The 20,574-nt window shown below is 44.8% G+C and overlaps 1 protein-coding gene and 1 long non-coding RNA gene across 5 annotated transcripts in view; one reads left to right on the forward strand and one right to left on the reverse strand.

The window, feature by feature from the left end:
• GRIA1 (glutamate ionotropic receptor AMPA type subunit 1) overlaps positions 1 to 20,574 on the forward strand; it is a 308,859-nt gene that overhangs the window by 271,314 nt on the left and 16,971 nt on the right. The window lies entirely within an intron of this gene.
• The window catches only part of LOC307183187, a 222,933-nt gene that overhangs the window by 99,955 nt on the left and 102,404 nt on the right, over positions 1 to 20,574 (reverse strand). The window lies entirely within an intron of this gene.

Consider the following 20,574-nt stretch of genomic DNA (forward strand, 5'->3'; position numbering starts at 1 on the left):
CACCTCTGCCTCCACTTCATTCATTCATTCCAATAATATTGATCCCTACAACATTCTAGGCACTAGGCTAGGAGCTGGAGCTGCAGTTTGGGGGTAAGACATACATAGTCCGGGTCCCATGGAACTACATTCTTGCAGGGAAGAAAGGCATTAAACAGATGATTATTGTTTAATGGTTCATGACAATTACCATAGTCTATAAAAGGGGACCTAGAGGACACCTACTTCCAGCAATTTGGCAGAATAAAACCCCCACTATTAAACACCTAGATATGCTGGAGAAAGATATAACAAATACACTTATAAATGCAAGTTAAGAAATCTCTAGGTCAAAAAGGGAAAAGGAAACCAAAACCATAGTAAAAAGCATAAACTAATTATTCTGGGTCTGCCCTAAGCAAGGCAAAGTTATAAATTATGTGACAACATACATGAGCAAAAATCAGAAGTACAAGTAAAAACATAAAAGCAATCAAAAATACTTTTAAAAGAAAAAGACACTATCATAAAAGATAAGATGTATTTGGAAAAGTATCAATTAGGACTTACAGAAGTGAAAAAAAAGTCGTCATTAATATAAAATCTCAATTTTAAAAGAGTTAAACAGCAAATCAGAGTTGAAGAGAAAATTAGTGCACTAGAAAAAAATAGGAGAAGATTCCCTAGAATATCACACAGAGAGATAAAAAGATAGAAAATATACCAAAGAGGCTAAGAGACAGGAGACAGAAAAAAATGCCAGGTGCGTCTTCTTTAAGTTCCATATGGAGACAAGAGAGGATGAAGTAGAGGTAATATATGAAGGGAATTTTCCAAAATTTATGGATAACATAAATACTCAGATTCAAAAATTATGAGTCCCAAGCAGGATAAACAGATGAAAATCAGCAGCTGATTCAACTGAAACTGCAGAACAATAAAGACACAGAGAAGATCTCAAATACACCCAGAGATAACAAGGTCCAACTGGTGTGCAGGATAGGTAGGATGTGGCTGAGAAGACTTTTCCAAGGATGCTTTTTTTCCAAGCTGAAATATGACAGATTAACAGGAGCTAACTAAGTATAGTGAGGGGAGAGGAAGAGAAGAACAGTCCAGGCAGAGGGAACAGAACGTGCAGAGACTCTAACTAAAAGAAGCTAAGTGCTCCTGGAGCACGGGTAATAAAGAGGAGAAAAAGTTAAGCTACGATTGGAGAATAATGAAATGCAGACAGATTTTGTACAGGATTTTTGTCCGTATTTGAAGAGCAATGAAAATACATTGAAGAATTGTAAGCAACTGTCCAAATATCAGGAAATAACGATATCTGTAGGAGTGTAAAAATAATTGTATGTGACCTAATAAAGGGAAACCAAATAGCCCAGTATTTATTAATCATGCATTTCTGTCTGCAAGAACTTAAAAATCTCTTTGTACAAGTTTAGGCAAAGTTCAAAGGGGATTCAGAGGATAGTGGTTGGCAAGGAAAGAAACTTTTAGGTCTTATAGAACATCACCCTAGAAAGGCCCAAAGTAGAGAATGAGTTCTTATAGGTCCAGGAACACCAACGATGCTGCAGTATTACAATTAATGAAGGCTTTATGGGTCAGGGACATCATTTGATCTAAATATTTAGATGCAAAGTTGAAAAAAAAAAAAGGCTACAGAAGGTGACACGATTTGCCCACTCAATACATTACTTCCACCACCCTACCCTATCCATGGGTGCCTGGAACATGGTGACAAACCCAGTAATGTGAACGTAAATCTCCGGTCATCTGGGACTCAAATTACTTCCCACTACGATAAAAGCTACCATTGAGTGACTGCCTACCACATGCCACACGCTGTGCTATGTGCAGTGTTTCCTATCCTCTTAATTTCCCTATGAAGTACCATTATCCCCATTTTACAGATGAGGAAACAGTGGCACAGAATTAAGTTACTTGACCAGGTGGACACAGCTAATAAAGGAGCCAGATTTCAAGCCCAGTCAGTCTGACTCCAGAGCCCGTGGATGTACTTACTCTCTGGGCTGGGCATTATGACTGACAACACTGTTAAAGGCAGGACACCGAACTTATGCCAGGTTGCCAGCACCTATTATACTGGGCAAACAATCACCGTCAACTCAAAAATTAAAAATGCAGACTTTTGGAGCCCAGGGCATCCACTCACCACTCTGAAGGCAAAAGATAGTGACAGTGAATGCTCACTTTAATGCCCTTCTTCTTTAATGCACCACTTCTTTGAGCAGTAACACTGCCTTTATGGGTTTTGCATGCCCGAAGATTCTTGCCGGTGTAAATATTGAAAATAGTTCAACTCTATAATAAATAAATACCTAATTCTATTGCTTACATCTCTGTGAGACATAACAAGTCATTTATTGATTTTGAGAAAGAAAGAGAAAGGGAAAGAGACATGAAAAGGAACATCTTCCAGATAAGATCACAGATGGTTGATGTGCAAGTCAAGAATACCTAAATGGGGCTTCCCTGGTGGCGCAGTGGTTGGGAGTCCACCTGCCGATGCGGGGGACACGGGTTCGTGCCCCGGTCCGGGAAGATCCCACATGCTGCGGAGCGGCTGGGCCCATGAGCCATGGCCGCTGAGCCTGCGCGTGTGGAGCCTGTGCTCCGCAACGGGAGAGGCCACAACAGTGAGAGGCCCATGTACCGCAAAAAAAAAAAAAAAAAAAGAATACCTAAATGGAGCCCACATGGCCCCAGCTCTCTCCCAGTGCTCCTTTCTCTCCATTGGCAACCTTTATGAGAGCCATGGGGCTCCCTGACTCGAAAACAGAAGAGCAACGCTCATCCTAAGAGAGCCTTGGGTTTCTGGCCTGGGAACGTCCCTCTTCACCTACTTCTCATCTCAGCAATAAAAGGAGTCATTCTAGCAACCAGCAGTGTAGCGGTCCCATGAAACATATCATTGCAAAACGGTTACAGAAAATATGAGTAACCACACATGCACACCCACAGTCCAGCCCGGCTTCCTTCAGGTCTCTGTCTCACATGCCCCAAATGATGCTGACTCCCCAAGTCATGGTCAAACACCAAAGAGTCATGGCAAGCCAAATGCCACAGACACATGTGCCTGATGCAACAATCTTAGATTCACTGATCTGATCCCAGCAAACCATTCTGCATGACAGAGGTGGGAAATGAGGAGAAGAGTGAAGGGGTAGGACATGATACCTCTGTTCCCCACTGAAAAGGGGCTTAAATGTGCTTAAAGAGGATATGGCAGAGGAAATCAATGTTGTCTTCAGATTATTTAGAATTGTAGAAAATACCTTTTCAAAGACTGTCTAGTCATTCACAAAGTTGCAGACTCTTTAGGAGTGTTTTACACTACAGACCTTGCAAACTTCTCTTCTGCCCTGTGAAAGGTGGGGCTTTGGCTGCCCTCACAAGGCAGATGTGCTCCAGACTTAGGGCCAGTGCCCACAGCCAGAAAGGACCTCCCTGGCGGTCCCCTGCACCACTCTCCATAAAGCCAGACCTGACCACACCTGTGGGGCATTCGCTCCCTTCCAGCCTGCCTGGAAAAAGGTCCAGGTTCCTCCAAGGCAGATCACCCAGCTCTGCCCCAGAAGGTCAGAGAGCCGATATCTAAGGCCCAAATGTTCCTCTAAAACTTGCCAAGTCTACTTGGCAGAGGCCAGGCTTGTCCCTACAGAGCATTAAAAGGCTGTGGCAGTGACAGAATGGCATTTGTCTCTTCTGCTCTGGAAACAAATACTCAGGAAGCAAGGTGGTTCCGTGCTTGATTTTCCATTTGGACAGGTGGTGTTTCTTTGAAACAGATGCTGTTTGTTGGCCGTCACTGCATGCTTGGGATTGGGTGAGGGGCTGGATTTTGTTTCCGAAGCCCTGAGGTTGTGGATAAAGACCTACGCAGCCAATGCCGGTCACTAGGGAAAGGGAATAGGTAAATCCACTAATTGTGATCTATTGGCCCTTCTGGTGCCAACTCAATGTATCTGCTGGTCTGAACTGAAGTCTCTTGTCTTTATTATGATAAAGACTCCCTTCAGTTAGAGACGATGTATTCAAATTTCCTAACTAAGGGAGCATGACCCCTGTTTTACCCATTCAAGAAGGAATCCACAACAGGTGGGCCTGAGTTAAAATCTCAACTAATGACTCTCCTTCACAAACCATCTATCGGGAGTTTAATGGATTTGCTAAGAGTTATACCCTAATCGGAACATTGGTCAAAGTCTGGTCTTTAACTGTGACTGTGGTTCCGCGGCGTCTTCTCTGGTCCCTGTGATCATGACGTGTTTGTGTTCTGTCACGTGTCTTATCCATGCCAGACGTGTGAGCCAAGGTGACAGGAGGAGCACAGTGCAGCCTTCTCCTACAGCTTAGTGGGTGCGGGTCTAAGACCCACTCCCTGGGCTTTGCGTGCAGCTTCACAGATTCCTTTCCAAATATGTATCTTCTCCACACAAAGGACTGTGCGCTGCACTTCAGGGGGCAGTGGTGAGAGGGAAGCGATCCCAGCCCCTCAACGATGCACAGTCAAGCACAGCTCATGAACCATATTACACAGATACCCGTTATTCTGCTCAGTGCCCTAACAGATCCAGGAACACTCAAGAGCACAGTCCACATCTGAATGGGAGGATTTCCAAAAGTTTCGAGGCCAAGGTGACATCCAAGTTAGGCCCTGAAGAAACTGTGATAGATGAGAAGTAAGGACAGGGAACTCCAGATGGAGGGGACAGAATAACAACAAACACAGCGGTGGGAAATCATAGAGCCTGTTTTCAGGAACAAGAATCCACTTTAACTAGAGAATGCATTAATAAGCAAGAGCGACTGGCTGTGGTCACAGTGCAAGGGATTTCAAAAGTCGCTCTATTTTTTATCTGATGTCAGTAGAGGTCATGGAAGGCCACTGATGGAGGGACCACGATCAGACAGACTCCCGAAGATGATGCTGGCAGTGGTTTGCGACGAGAACCAGAGAGGAGGCTCACAGGCAGGGAGGTCATTTAAAAAGCCATTGTGGTCATTTTGGTAGGCGATAATGAACGTGGTTACAGATCATAATGAGATGGGGACAGGTGGAAGAAGCAGCTCTATGTCTGTCATCAGTCATAGCCTTTACTTTAAGACTTGGCAGTTTGGGAAAGAACTCTGTTATGGGAGCTTTCTGGGACTTCTGTGTTCCTGCTTCAGGACTACCCAGGTACAAAGTGATTCAGGCAAGGACAGAAAATGGGCAGATGTGTCCCCACCTCAACTTCACCTCTGGGGCACCTAGAAGATTGAGGAAGGCATCTCTGGGAGGGGTACAGAATTCCTGGCTCACAAGCAAGAACGATAGAGGCTGCCAATTACCTCTACCTTCCTCCTACTGCACTGTATCTTGTCTATATCTATTTTATTTTTTAATCGGACATAAGCTCAAGATTGCTCATCAACAGTTTAGTTTCAATCGTATTCCTACTGAATAGATTTTTCTCCCTTCACACAACCCTAGGCTGGAAAATATCTCCTAAGAACCACTCGTCTGTATTGGCGTCTGGCTAAAAAAGAAGAGGGAGGTCAAGGCCATGACTTAGGAAGAAACATCACAAGGTTTTACGGGGAGTGGTCTCACTTCCAGGGGTTGAGGGTCTCCTAGCTGCCCACCTCCATACTGGGACCATGTGACATGATTGTATCTTCAAGGCCGTTGAGAAGGGTTTTCCACTTTTAGGGAATCACCCTGACCCAGAATGTCACTGGGAAACAAATAAGCAAGTGACGTCTTGGTGGCGTTGAATCTATTGCCATAAAAGAACAATATCCCAATTTTAGTATGCATTAAAATCTTCTACGGAAGCTGGTTGAAAATGCCCCTTTCTAGACTCTGATTCCTGAGATTCCTGATTCTGCAGGTCCAGGTAGGGTCCAGAAATGTGCAAGTTCCACAAGTCTGCTCAGTGATTCTGTTAGAGGTGCACAGCAGTCCACTCTGGGAGGCAAGTTAGACGTCAGGGAAGAGAGATGTACGTGTTTTCTGAGGAAGCAGTGGCTTGGGAAGAAAAGGAAGATTAATATAATGGGAGAACGACAGGGAAACGACAGTGTCAAAATCATGATCCTTGGAGTCAAACTGCCTCAATTCAAGGTCAAGGGCCATTAATTTACCAGCAGTTTGACCTAGCTTCGTGAGTCACTATAACTTTATGAGCCTCTGTTTTCTCTTCTGTAAAATTGGAGTAATAACAATTCACTGCAGTTGCTCTGAGTTTTGATGAAATAACATAAAGTGCTTGTCACAGAGGGTACTCATTAATGTTAATTCTCTACCCCTATCCTCCTCCCATTAGACCTACCAGAAAGTCACTTTTGAGCCAAATAACTTATTTTTTTCTTCTTTGTGAAACCAACTGTGTTCATGAGAAGTACACATGAGCCCCACCCTCAGCCCCCTACACTGGCTGCATTAGAAATAAAATGTCTCTCTGAGAACAACTTGTGATCCACCCCCACAGAGAACACACTAAAAAAAAAAAAAAAACCTGATATTTCTTTCTCTCCCTCCCTCCCACCCTATTCCCATAGTATGGTATTGGTGCAGGGCCCACTGCTGAGAATAAATGCAGTATGTCCCAGGGAAATGACAGTCCCTTTCAATTGGTCCTTGCCTCCTGATGGGTAGCCAGGGATGCTTGTTGTCATGGTAACCCCCTGAACTCTGTGACCCAGGTCGGGCCTGATCAGAGACAAAGGTCTCCAAGCAGAAAGGCTGGATTCGCCTGTATCCTCAGAAGAGCTGGAGAGAAAGGAAGAGAGGGAGGGAATCAGGGGATAAAAAGGGAGAGAGAAAAAAAGAAGGGAGGGACAAGGAGGCAATCAGAAAGTGTGTGTGTGTACGTGTGTGTATGTGTGTCTTTGAAAAGAGACTGGAGGTTTACCAGAGGAGGGCTGCATCAATACAGAAGCTTCTCGGGTCAGGACACGTGGGATGGCTCAGAGAGAGTACCAAGAAAGCCTGCTAGGAGACTGGCGCAGCAACCCAGCGCACAAGCCCGGGCGGGGGATGGGGGCGTGATTTAGCCTTTTAGTGGTGATGCTAAGACCTATTGTTAACATTTCTCAAGCACTGACTCATCCCAGGCACTTCTCTGAAGTATGTGATGCGCACTAGCTTATGCAATCCTAACAACGACCCTGGGAAGGTAATATTGCTTTCATCTTAATTGTACAATTCAGGAAACTGAGGCAGAGAGAGGTTACGGAACTTGCCCAGGGTGACCTGGTGTGGAAACTGGAGAGCTGCATTTTCAACCCAGCCAGCCTGACCCCAGGTTGGGATCTTCCCAACCGTGTGAGGCAAGCGTGGACATAAGGAGGGAAACTATCAGGAAGGGATGATTATTTGGAGGAAAAAGATCATTTATCCTCCCCCCAACACCTACACGCAACTTAGTCCCACCCAATCAATATACAAATAAGAAAAGTGAGGCTCCACGAAGGGAGGTGCCTACACTGCCTGAATCCCTAGGGAATCCTTCCTCCCTTCTGCACTCTTTGCTTGGGGGAGGCACACAGTGCAAGGGGCAGGGTCACATCACAGGCTGACATCATGACCCCCTGCCTAACAGCAGAAAGGGGCACACTCGTTGCTTGTTAAGCTTCCCTACCTGCCCATGACAGACTGAAACAAAAACACCCCTAAAGCATTTTATGCTTCCAGAAACTCTGCAGAGCTTTTGATGGAGTTCAACAATGAAAAGCAGACCACTTTAGCCTGACTTTACCATAAGTGTACGGGCGGGGGGCGGGGGGAGGAGTTGTGTATTCATTTCATACCTGCTGTGTACCTACTGTGACGTATGAAGTGAATACATATGAAACGAATGCATTCAGCACCCTAGCGATGTCCAATCAGTCATCCCTCTCTCATTTTTTGACTTAGGCATTATCATTTTCCTTCACAGGCGAGGAAGCTAAGATTCAGAGAGGTGATGTTTTGCCCAGGTTCTCAAAGTGACTTGTGGGACAGGGCTTAACTACAAATCCTGATTCCCAAACCCTCCTTTCTTCCACACCTCCACCTCCGTGCTAACAGAGGCATCCTCCCCTGCCTCTGTCAACTTGTAAGGTGGCATCCTGAAACATCAGGGGAAATGAGACACCAGGTCCATTTGCACTCCACAGCCAAAGCACTCCTTCCTGAAGCACTGGGCTAGGCTGCAGCTCCACAGTGCAAGATTTACTTTGGAGGATCCTGGCGGCATCCCAAAGACAGACGCGCACTTACTCCTGTTAGGGCTCCGTTTCTACCATGCCTGGTGGAGAAGCTCGTAAATGGCAGGGCAACACATTAAGGAGAGACAGGAGGAATGTGGAGAGTGCAAGGTGACAAGGATGGATCTGGGGAGATGAACCCCACGGGAAATGAATGGCCTTGATCGCGAGAACAGCAGCCCAGCGCGGGCTGTGATTCGCCTGCCCAAGCACTGCGTTCTCCCGCTGATACACGAATTGTATGTTGCTTTAAGAGGCTGATGCTGTCAACAGTAGTACCTCTTTTCTCTCTGTCTCAACCTCCCCCCCTCCCCCTCCCTCTCTCCCCTCAGCAACTTTTTTCCAGACTTGCCCAGCCTTTTGCCTTTTCTAAGAAGGCGGCTGCTGTTACACAAAGGCAGACCAGGACAGGGAAGGTCTGGATACCTGTCCCAGCTCTGTCACTCAGGGCTCGTGGGTGTGGGAAACAATGTGCTTTGTGTGGATCAGACGCTGTTCAAACCTTGTCTCCCATATTTACAACCCGTGTGATCTTGGGAAAGTAGCAATAAGCAGTGTGGACCACTGACTGATCATTGGGGCCCTGAAGTTAGGGCTGAGTATGAATCACGGGCTGCCAGTTAATGACAAAAGGCGCTCAGGCACTTCGCCTCCCAAAGCCTTGACTTTCCCAAATATAACAGCTGAAGGTAGCACCAACATAAACTTCGGCGGTTGTTAAATGGGATCATATGAATGTGCCACAGTGCCTGGCACACACTAAAGTGACTAAGAAGTGTTGACTGTCATTATTTAATTCCTCTGAGGCTTAGTTTTCTCATCTTCCAAATGGGGATCCTAAAACAGGCTCCCCAGGATTGTCTTGAGAACAAATAAAATCACTTAGGAAGAGCTCAGGGTGCATCGGGAGTTCTTGGATGTTAATCCCCTTTGCTCGTCAACTTCCCCCTCAACTTGCTGCTTCCCCTCGGCACTCACCATCTATTCTATTAGTTTGGGGATCCATCCAAATAAGTGGTGAGTGCCTTCTCTGGGCCAGACCTCTCTTGGCTTCTTTTCATTGCAGTGGGGCAGAAATTGCAGGATACCAGGGAACAGAAATGTTCAAATGTATAGCTTTATTCCCTTTACACTCGGTACCACAAACGTTCGGCTAATAGCCACATTGCTTCCATCCATTTGTCCGGAAGTAGAAAGAAAAGGTAGGGGTAGTCCTGAGTTGAGCGCTTGCACGGAAATTCTGGGCCACCTGTTTCAGGAATGTTTTATGAGTGGCCCTGTGGGCTGGGATCATGGCTGGATCATCGTATCTAATCAGCATCTCTCTATGGAGAGTAAGGGACAAAGGCCCAGGTGAATCCCTAAGCAAAGGAGCCACTTCCTCCCAACTAGATGGAGGTAGTAAGCCAGCAGTTCTCAAACAAAAGAAAGTCAGGCAGGGAAATTTACATATATTATTCATCCCTCCTCAGCACAGACATCTAGCAGAAGAAGAGCATAATGGCCTCTTAATCATATTCCCTATTCCCATGGGAATGAAATTTATTCCTCTGGAAGAACATTAAAAACAAAAAAAAACATAGCACTATTTTTAGTTTTTTAAGGAACCTCCATACTGTTCTCCATAGTGGCTGTGCCAATTTACATTCCCACCAACAGTGCAAGAGGGTTCCCTTTTCTCCACACCCTCTCTAGCATTTATTGTTTCTAGATTTTTGATGATGGCCATTCTGACCGGCATGAGGTGATACCTCATTGTAGTTTTGATTTGCATTTTTCTGATTAATGATGTTGAGCATTCTTTCATGTGTTTGCAGTCTGTATATCTTCTTTGGAGAAATGTCTATTTAGGTCTGCCCATTTTTGGATTGGGTTGTTTTTTTCTTATTGAGCTGCAGGAGCTGCTTGTAAATTCTGGAGATTAATCCTTTGTCAGTTGCTTCATTTGCAAATATTTTCTCCCATTCTGAGTGTTGTCTTCTGGTCTTGTTTATGGTTTCCTTTGCTGTGCAAAAGCTTTGAAGTTTCATTAGGTCCCATTTGTTTATTTTTGCTTTTATTTCCATTTCTCTAGGAGGTGGGTCAAAAAGGATCTTGCTGTGATTTGTGTCATAGAGTGTTCTGCCTGTGTTTTCCTCTAAGAGTTTGATAATGTCTGGCCTTACATTTGGGTCTTTAATCCATTTAGAGTTTATTTTTGTGTATGGTGTTAGGGAGTGTTCTAATTTCATTCTTTTACATGTAGCTGTCCAGTTTTCCCAGCACCACTTATTGAAGAGGCTGTCTTTTCTCCACTGTATATTCTTGCCTCCCTACCATACGACCCAGCAATCCCACTACTGGGCATATACCCTGAGAAACCCATAATTCAAAAAGAGTCATGTACCAAAATGTTCATTGCAGCTCTATTTACAATAGCCAGGCCATGGAAGCAATCTAAGTGTCCATCAACAGATGAATGGATAAAGAAGATGTGGCACATATATACAATGGAATATTACTCACCCATAAAGAGAAACGAAATTGAGTGATTTGTATGTAGTGAGGTGGATGGACCTAGAGTCTGTCATACTGAGTGAAGTTAAGTCAGAAAGAGAAAAATACCATATGCTAACACATATATATGGAATCTAAAAAGTAAATAAATATGTCATGAAGAACCTAGGGGCAAGACAGGAACAAAGACGCAGACCTACTAGAGAATAGACTTGAGGATACGGGGAGGGGGAAGGGTAAGCTGTGACAAAGCGAGAGAGAGGCATGGACATATATACACTACCAAACGTAAGGTAGATAGCTAGTGGGAAGCAGCCGCATAGCACAGGGAGGTCAGCTCGGTGCTTTGTGACCACCTAGAGGGGTAGGATAGGGAGGGTGGGAGGGAGGGAGGCGCAAGAAGGAAGAGATATGTGGACATATGTATATGTATAACTGATTCACTTTGTTATAAAGCAGAAACTGACACACCATTATAAAGCAATTATACTCCAATAAAGATGTTAAAAAAAAAATCATAGTACTAGTCAAGCCAGTCTCCTTGAGTCCCATAAACACTACTTTTCCCCACTCCAGTCTCTTTCCTCTTACTGCTCTTTATTTCTCCCCACCTATAATTCAAGGTACAGTTCAGTAAAGCAAGGGCCAACTGTCCCACAGAACCTAAGAAAAAATTTACCTTGTAGGAAACTCCTATTGATTGCATATCACATGGACTGATTTCTACCCAACCAACTTCCATGTATACTGTGACTTTATGAGCAGGTTATCAAGTCAGTTGATGTGTTTGCTCTGCCTACTTCAGAGAACCAGGAAATACTAGTCCTGTTGCATAGACCATATAATACAAATTAAATTAACCAACTCTTAAAGGGACTTAATAGTGCCTTTTGCTGTTACCAGTGATTATCCTAGGAGCAGTATGAAAGTATATGACCGTGATCATGCAGCTGAACTCTACCAACATCCCCCGTATAGTATCCTCAAAGCACTAAAGTAAGTACTTTTAAGGAAAGCAAAGAGGCAGAAATCATGACAGTGGCACTCCCAAGACTAGATCCCAAAATCTAACGCAGAGACTGCAGCTTACATGCCCCCGGGGGCCAGGAAAAGAAAATGAATGAAATGGACCAGGGGAAACCCCTATGTGGTTTCTTCATTTTCAACAGAGGCATGAGGAAACAAAACCACAGTTTAGGGTAAATAATAATTATAGTTAATATTTATTGAGCAGTTGCTATATATGACAAGACCCTCTAAATCCGCATATGCATTCCCTAATTCATGTAATCCCCTCACAAAAACCCAATGACGTAGGTATTATTAAGAACCTCATTTTAGGGCTTCCCTGGTGGCGCAGTGGTTGAGAGTCCACCTGCCGATGCAGGGGACATGTGTTCGTGCCCTGGTCCGGGAAGATCCCGCATGCCGCGGAGCGGCTGGGCCCGTGAGCCATGGCCGCTGGGCCTGCGCGTCCGGAGCCTGTGCTCCGCAGCGGGAGAGGCCACAACAGTGAGAGGCCCGCATATCGCAAAAAAAAAAAAAAAAAAAAAAAAAAAAAACCTCATTTTACAGATAAACAATCAGTGGCACAGAGACGTGAAGTAAATTATCAAAGGTCATACAGGTAGCAGATGGCCAAACCACAATTTGAACCTAGGCAGTCCAGCTTCAGAGCCTGTGCTCTTATCCATTACACTACGCTGTAGATGGAGAAGTGACAGTCTCTGGGGTATCCTAGGACATGGTGGGGACTTAGTGAACGAAAGCGTATATGCCTATCTAGAGGGGATGGCCTCCACTCAGTTCTGGTCTAATAGTGACATATGGGAATATTGCCAGATCTTCTCATTTTTCAAAAGAAACTAGTAATCGTGATTTTTGCGTGAACTACTGAAATTTTTGAGTGCTGTTCCAGTCAAGGGAGAAGGAAAGAAAGGAGATACAACCCAGTAACAACTAACATTAATCCAAAGAAGAGAGGAAGTACCATAAAGACAGACAGATAAACGGACAAATAGATCCACTGACTGAACAATCAATAGGTAAGGCAACGTGGGAAAACCATGCAGGTAGGGGTTAATACCTTGCCCTTTCCCAGGGTGGAAGTTCTAGCAAGGCCTCTAGCATGAAGCAGCAGTCCCTGAACAGGGCCTTGAACCAGTGGGGAGAACATCTATGAGCAAGATGGGGAGAAAAGTATTTCAGGTAAAAGACACAGCAAGCATACAGTACAAGAGTGAAAGAGATGGTAATTCATGCATCCTTTTTCCATCTGTGTTATCACTGTTTTTCTGCAAGGGAATCATTTTCTCATAGAAAATCTCTCATGGAATCCCATTATACAAGATACTTAGGCATAGAGCTGCTAAAGGAAGAGACGAGGGGTTGGAGGTGGAAGTGGAAAGGGGGAGGAGAGAGATGGATAGATAGAGAGAGAGAGAGAGAAAGAGAGAGAGCGCGAGCGCTGGAGACAAGTTCAGGCCCGGGGTGGGGACATGGGAGATCAGAGCGTGCCTTTCTTCTCCAGGAGCCATTCTCTATAACTGGAGGAGGTCATTCTCCTACATTATGACCTTTATGTATTTTGAAGTCCACAAGTAAATAATAGTCCTGCTGGTCTGCCCAACATTCTTTTCACATTGACATCTGTCTTCCGCTGGCCAGTCCTTAGAACGAGCCCAGCTTTTCTTCTTTTCACTGAACCAGAGGTGGCCAAGATGAGGCCAGTGGCTGGCTCTCATCCTGAATGGTGTTTCCACTCCCTCTGTTAATGGTGGGAAGACTTTCATTCATTCCCTCCGTTATCTTTTGGCAAGCATCTCCGAGGTGTCTGACACAGAGCCATGTGCCTGCTGCTGGCAGATGGTCCTACGTTACGAGACCAGATGTGGTTTACTGTGAGCTGCCACGAACTGGTGATACCTGCATCTCACATTATGGGGTGGCCTGGCGATCAAACGTGCCTTCGAAATGCTTTCTGTCTGTAGAAACCCTGGCGGGAGGGGCCAGACCTCAGGTCCCCATCTGGATCTCTGTGCTGCATCAGGTAATCTTAGCCACAGGACCCTAAAGAAAGTTACAGGGCCAGAAACACAAATCACACATGTAAAACTAGTATGCAGTTTCTGGAGGTTCAAGAAACATGCGGTATAACATGTATCTTAGAAATTTAAAACCACTCCTTCACTCAGCAAACATGTATCAAACAGCTACTGTGTTAGCTATCATGCTGGGAGCAGGGCCCCTACCATTAAAGAGAACCCAGTCTAGCTGGAGGAGTAAATGATGGATAATGAAGTCATGAGTCTGCTGTATTTGGATGGCAAGTACAGCAGGAAAGAAAGGAAGGCTAGATCCATTCTGCCTGGGCCATTACAGGAAGCACTGCAGAGAACAACATACATTAGCAGCTTGAAAGATGAATAGGTTCCACAGCGGCAAAGTGCGCTATGCAGAGCATGTGCCAACCCACAGGGGTGTGGCTTTCACGGCACGTCCAGTCCAGCCACTTGAATTTGTCTAGAATTAATCTCAAAGCACTTTCACATCTGTCACCTCATTTGATTCTCACAATACAGGCAGCTGGGGCAAGAGAATTATTCCCATTTTACAAGTGGAAAACTCAGGTACCGTTGTTAGGGTGACCAGCTGTCCTGGTTTGCCCAGCTCTGAGCAGGTTCCCACGATGTGGGACTTACAGTGCTAAAACCAGGGAAGTCCCAGGCCAGCAGGGACTAGGTATAGTTACAGGACTTGTAGGATAACTTGATCAGAGATGACTGAGGGACTCAAATCAGGCCTTCGGACTCCTTCCTCCAACCCCAAGTGGAGAGAGAAGAGAGTGTGCTATATGTGTTCTTGCTTTTTTTTTTCTTTTAAACCAATTCCTTCGTGTTGTTTTGTAGAGTTAGAAAACAAAGACAAAACCTCTGTGTTCTGACTGACTCACTGCCTGACCAACATTCCTGCTCCTAAGATCACAGAACTGTCCGTCCCTTGGGTACACTCAAGAGGGGAAACTACCTGGAATGGCCACAGCCGTGAAGGCAACTCTGACCCTTAAGGAGACCTGAGGATGCCTGCATTTTAATGGAGGCTCCTGATATAACCCCAGTAACTCTTTATTTCCTTCCACTTGGAAGGTCATTGGTTAACCTCTCCCATTTCACCCACCACCCCGAGCTACTGGACCGGAAGAGTCCTACGGACCCTTCGCTTTTTGCCCAGTGATGGTGTTTGCCTTAGATGGTCCACGCTGACGATGTCACAGACTAGACTATGGACAGAAGGGGTCTTAGAGACCACTGTCCAAAAGGGAGACGATTAAGAGAGTGCCGTCCAGACCCAGGTCTCCAAACACCCAGTCCTATCCTAGACTCAACCACGCATCCCCACCTGCCCCAGGCATGGCAGGTCAAGCAAGCTTCGTTTCTTGCCAAAGCTCTGGCCTCTCACTCCCAGCAAAATGAACCTGGTTTGATCTCAACAAAGGAACAGAAACAACCAGAAAAGGTTTCTCCCCAAAACCCTCAGCAGAAGCGGTGTTCTCCTCCTCCTCTGCAGGCCATGGCTGTACGAAGGGAAAAGTGTACGGGAGAAAGGAGATGGCTGGGCCTTCTGCACAGAGAGAGCACCCTGGGCCTTGGAAGCCCGCAGCCCCATGAAGGAAGAGTTAGAATGACCATACTCGCTTGCATATTGACCTTTATCCAGTGCACGGAAATTCCCACTCTTCATGGCTCCCCCTAAATGTCTTCAAATCTCACTCATCAGTAGCTACACTCCCCCTTCCTGAGGGCAGATGCAGAGCCCCTTGAAGCCTCTTCTCCTGGAAGCCCAGTGGTTCCCAGCCTAGAGAGATCACAAACCATCAATGCCCAAAAAGGAAATGGGGGTGGCGTGGGACACTTGACAGTTTTTTATCTCACCAAGGAAAGATACGAAAAGAAACAAAACAAAAAATTACTGTCTCTCCTCAACATCATTTAGGAAGAGAAGAAATGTGTTAACACTAAAAAAGAAGAAAGCAAATCATCAGTTGCACACAAAGGATTGTCGTTTCAATGGAAAACTTCGGCTCTCTGGAAACTGATTATGCAACCCTCCCTTTCCTCATTTTCCCAGTGATTAGTAAAAACTTCATCACAAATTGGCGTGGCTCATTGGACCAGCCTCCTGGGACCCACTGACTGAATCCCAACTTTGCCTCTCATGCATGAATTCCCTCCATGTTTTTCCTGACAAGGAGTCGTCCCACCAACAATGTCTTACCTAATTAATACTTTTCAAATAACAATTTGCAGAGAGCTCTAACAGCTCCAAAGTTTGCCACCCTACTGAGCAGCAATCTGTGTCCCTGTGGCTTTGTCTCCCTGATCGAATACTGCCCTCCAGCATCTCAGAGAATAAATCTAATTCCTCCTCCACTGACAACCAATCCCAAGTTTCCAAGCGAGCCCTGTTTACTTTGCAGTGACCTATCATCTCCATTATCCCTGGATCCAGGGTTACAACTTTTGATGTTGTCTGTTTCTCTTACATGAGTCATTACACTGGGTAATTAATTGATGCCTATTGACTTAGTACTGAATGCTTAATATAGAAGGGCTACTGGTCTGAGGCTCCTCCCTGCTTAAACACCTTCCATATCTCCCTGGCCCACAGGTAAAACGTTGACTTCTTAGTATAGAATTCAAGGATGTTCACAGGTGGGACTCAGCAGTTGTAACTTCATCTCCCAGAAATTCCCCTCATCATGACCACACTCCCTCCCCAGGCCCTGTAATTCCTGTCTCAGGGCTTCTGATATCCCTTTTCCCTTGGCACAGAGGACTCCCTGAAGGTTTTCTCACTTCCACCCACTATCAGAACTAACCTCTCTCTCTTTTCTGGTACTTCCATACCCCTTGCTGTAAAATCAGATTTAGCCTTCCATGGACTATTGAGAAGCTTTTCCGCCTCCCACACTAGACTGTACATTCCTTGAAAGATGAGGTTTGTAACTTCATTCCTACTAATTACTTAGCACAGTACTTGACACTTAATTGGCCCTCATAAATATTTGGGGAGCTGACCCAAAGACATCGACTCTTTACTCCAAAGGCTTTATAATCAAGTGAAAGGCTAAGGCTAATAATACACATGAAACAATGGTGGGCAGAGCAATGAATTGATTGCTAGGTGCCAGGGAATTTTAAAGGAAAGGTCAAGGAGAAATCAAGTGTTCAAGGAAAACATGAGGAGCATTGTAGGGCAACCAGATATTAAGAAAGAATTAAGGAGAACAGGAAGATGCACGTGCATAGCAGCAGGAGGAAACACACTGGTTGAAGGAGAGCAGGATGCCTAGAAGCCTAGTCTGATTAAAACTGAAGCTTCCTTGGGACTTCCCTGGCGGTCCAGTGGTTAAGATTCCGGCTTCCCCTGCAGGGGGCGCAGGTTCAATCTCTGGTTGGGGAACTAAGATCCTGCGTGCCCCAAGGCGCAGTCAGAAAAACAAAACAGAACAAAACATCTGAAGCGCCCTTTGGAGGAGGAGAAGTCAAGCATATCAGTGCGGGCTGAGCATCAACTCCAAGGGCTGTTTTATACAACACTGCTAAGATGCTTGAATTCAAGGTTCTGAGGGCAAGAGTGGAAGTATGGACAACTGCTTTAGAACTGAGGGCCCGAATTCAATCTTTAGCTTTTCATAAGTTGAGGCCAGTTAAAATCATCTGAAATATCTCCCCTGGCTGTTTTCGCTTTCTCCAAACTTTAAAATCCCTGCAAGTATATGATAATATACTTCTTCACAGGGGCAAAGTTGAATATATTGAACCTTAATGAGTACAAAGTCATCCTAAAGAATATATTTCCAGAATTCCAACTTCTCTCTCCCCAAGATTTCCAAAGATAATTCATTGATTCAAAGGCTCCCCTGGACCCATCAGCTCCTGTGGCTGAGGGTCAGGGCTCAGGAAGTTGAGGGTGTCTTCTGCTCACTGGCCCTCTTGGGGAGCGAATGTCATGCACGTCACCATGTCTGCGATTACAGGCCTAGCTGCATTCCCTGACGACCCAGGACCATCACCACCCTTATACTGAGCATCTGTCCAAATCTGGGAATTTTCAGATGACTCTGACTCTGCCGAATTAGGACCATACCTGATTCTGTTTTGTTTGTTTGCTTTATGTTTCTTTGTTTCTTTGTTTTTCTCGATTCCAAGCACAGGATTTGGCATAAGAAAAGTTCAGCTAGAGATCTGGTTACTCAAACAAGTAAATGTCATAACTAACATCAATATTTGAGCCCTTTATAAATGCCTTGCTAAGGTCCTTGCAGTTCTGTTTTTTTATTCAAATTACAGAAGAAAATAAGGACAATGTGCCTAAATTCATTCTGAAATGTCGTCCTTACTGTTTCTTTGACTCTTCCAGTGTCATCCGTTCAATCAGAGGGAGGTGATGCTAGATGGTGGTTGCTCTCTTTAAACATTTTTGTTTAGCAAAGTTAACATTTAACACACATCTGTGTTAGTTCTTCCACCTGCACTATATTTTTTCCCTCATCCATGAAATGTAGATGTCTGGAAACTACTGCTAGTCTGGAGCATGGCCTCTGCTATCCAGGACCCTGGATTTTGCACATATCTCGGTTCTTATCTTACTAAGTTCTTGGCTTTTATTTTCCTGTAATAGTTTTAGAAGGGACTATTTTACAGTCAGATTTATACCTCTTTAACTTCTATTTTGAACATGTTGTGCATAACCTTTTCTTGAGGATACTATCATTATCGGTTTTCAACGGCATTGGTTTACAATATGGTGGATCTTCTGGAAAACACATATTATAGGACAGTTTGCCAGAACCAGAACCCAAGTGATCATCATTCTAGGACCATCATTTTTGTCGGAAGGAAGGAAGGAATGGAAGGAGGGAGGGAGGGAGGAAAAAAAGGAAAGGAAAAAAGAGTCAAGTTGTAAATTAGCATCTTATGAAACGGCCTCTGAGGAGGTTTTCCTCCTTTGCTGCCTTTGCTCTGCTGTGGCCTTGGAGAATAGAGATCCTTGGGTGTCACTGCTGTGGGCAAAATAAAAGTTTTAGAAATGACTGGGCGAGTGTGGGGCCTGAGCGAGCACTGGAGGGGGCTTGTCAGTGCATACAGTACCCCAGCTTTGGACAGCTGGTCATGTGCATGGACTTGAGTCACACAGAGCTGGGTTAGAACCGTAGGCGAGTTATGTATTTGTCTGTGGAATGGAAAGTGCAATAGGAATGGAAAGTGCAACCAAATAGGATTCAATAAAATAATGCATGCAAAGCACTTAATACAATGCCTGGCCCATAATAAGCCCTCAATAAAACAACTACAATGATCACCCCATGACCCTGTGCATTTTCTTTGCACACTTTCCGGTCCTTTTCCATTATGTTCCAGATAGGTAAGTTTGCCAGACAGCTGAGTTAGAAACACGTAAGATGATACTGCATTTAATTTTTGTCCATTCATTCATTCATTTGGGGGGAAATAAAGTATTTCTTTCTCAATCTCTTACACAGAATGGAGCACTTGTACTAAATGTTGTCAGGAGAGAGGCCTCAAAACACAGGAACCATTATCTGTGTTCCAGGGAGCCAACAGTCTATCTGAGGAGACCCAGCTCACAGCAAAAATGAGAATTAAGGACATGGTAACACCAATCTTTATTCTCTCTTTCACTTGTTCCCTGCACCCTCTCTTCCTACGCCCAGTTTCCTTTGTCCCTGTACCGACACCCACCTCCACTTTGAGTCTTTCTACCTATATTTCCTTAAAATGGAGAGGTAGAAGAGAGAGAGAAGGAAGGGTCACAAAAACTAGGTAGTGGCTGTACGTCCCTGCACTGAAAAAAGTCTTGGGGCCAAAGTACTTTGTGTATCGTCAAACCTAGAGTCCATTTGGTTTCTTTGGTTTTTTTGGATTTTTGGATTGTTTTGTTTTGTTTTTGAGAGCGGGCATGTGTAAAGGGAAGGAGTTGGCCCACAAAGGTATCTGCAAGACTAAAGAGTACATTTCCAGGATCTGTTAATGGAAACTGTTTTCCCAGCTTGAAAATTACCACGTTTAAACTCACAATATGAGGTAAGCGAAATCATAAATATGAGCTCCTTTTCGGGCAGCAAACAGCATTTGGAGTCTTTCTCTTCTGCCTTTGGGGATCCATATGCCACAGTCTAGTTAGCTGCCCAGCGACTGACAAACATAAATAAAAGGTAATGGTTGTAGTAAATGCAGTTCCTCTGAGTCAACAAATGTTTTCCAGGGAGGGATCAACATGCTTCTTATCACACTAGAGTCACCAAACAGCCAAAGTTTAGCTCTTTCAAAAACAAACTAGCAACAAAGGCAATAACAATAAAAATGTCTGCCCTGTGCACTGTCTAAACTCAACAGTGGGGTGGAACAGGCATCAGAAAGTCCAGAATAGTAAAAGGATGAGAACAAGAGGCCATGAGGAGAGGACTGGATTTGATGGACCATTTGCCTTCCCATCACTATCACCCCTTGCTGCCTACTATCAGCATAGCTCCTCTGAAGCCCTCTCCTTCATCCTTTTATTGCTTCTTGGTGGCCTGTGAAGCCCCCTCAGCTGAGTTAAGTAAAAATGAGCCTTAACTTAAGGTGTCACCATCAGCAGAGAAATCCTTAGGAGGAAGCAGTGAAATGGGAGATGGTACAAGTTATGTCCCGAGATATGGCCAATTCCTTAGGCATTGAAGGATAAGGAGGTTTAATCCAGTCAACTAAATTATTCCAGCCATTAACCCACGCACCAGTGGGCCCAGCACATAAACCTTTACATGCAACA

This window comes from Stenella coeruleoalba (assembly GCF_951394435.1).
Source record: "Stenella coeruleoalba genome assembly, chromosome: 3".
Taxonomy (NCBI): domain Eukaryota; kingdom Metazoa; phylum Chordata; class Mammalia; order Artiodactyla; family Delphinidae; genus Stenella; species Stenella coeruleoalba.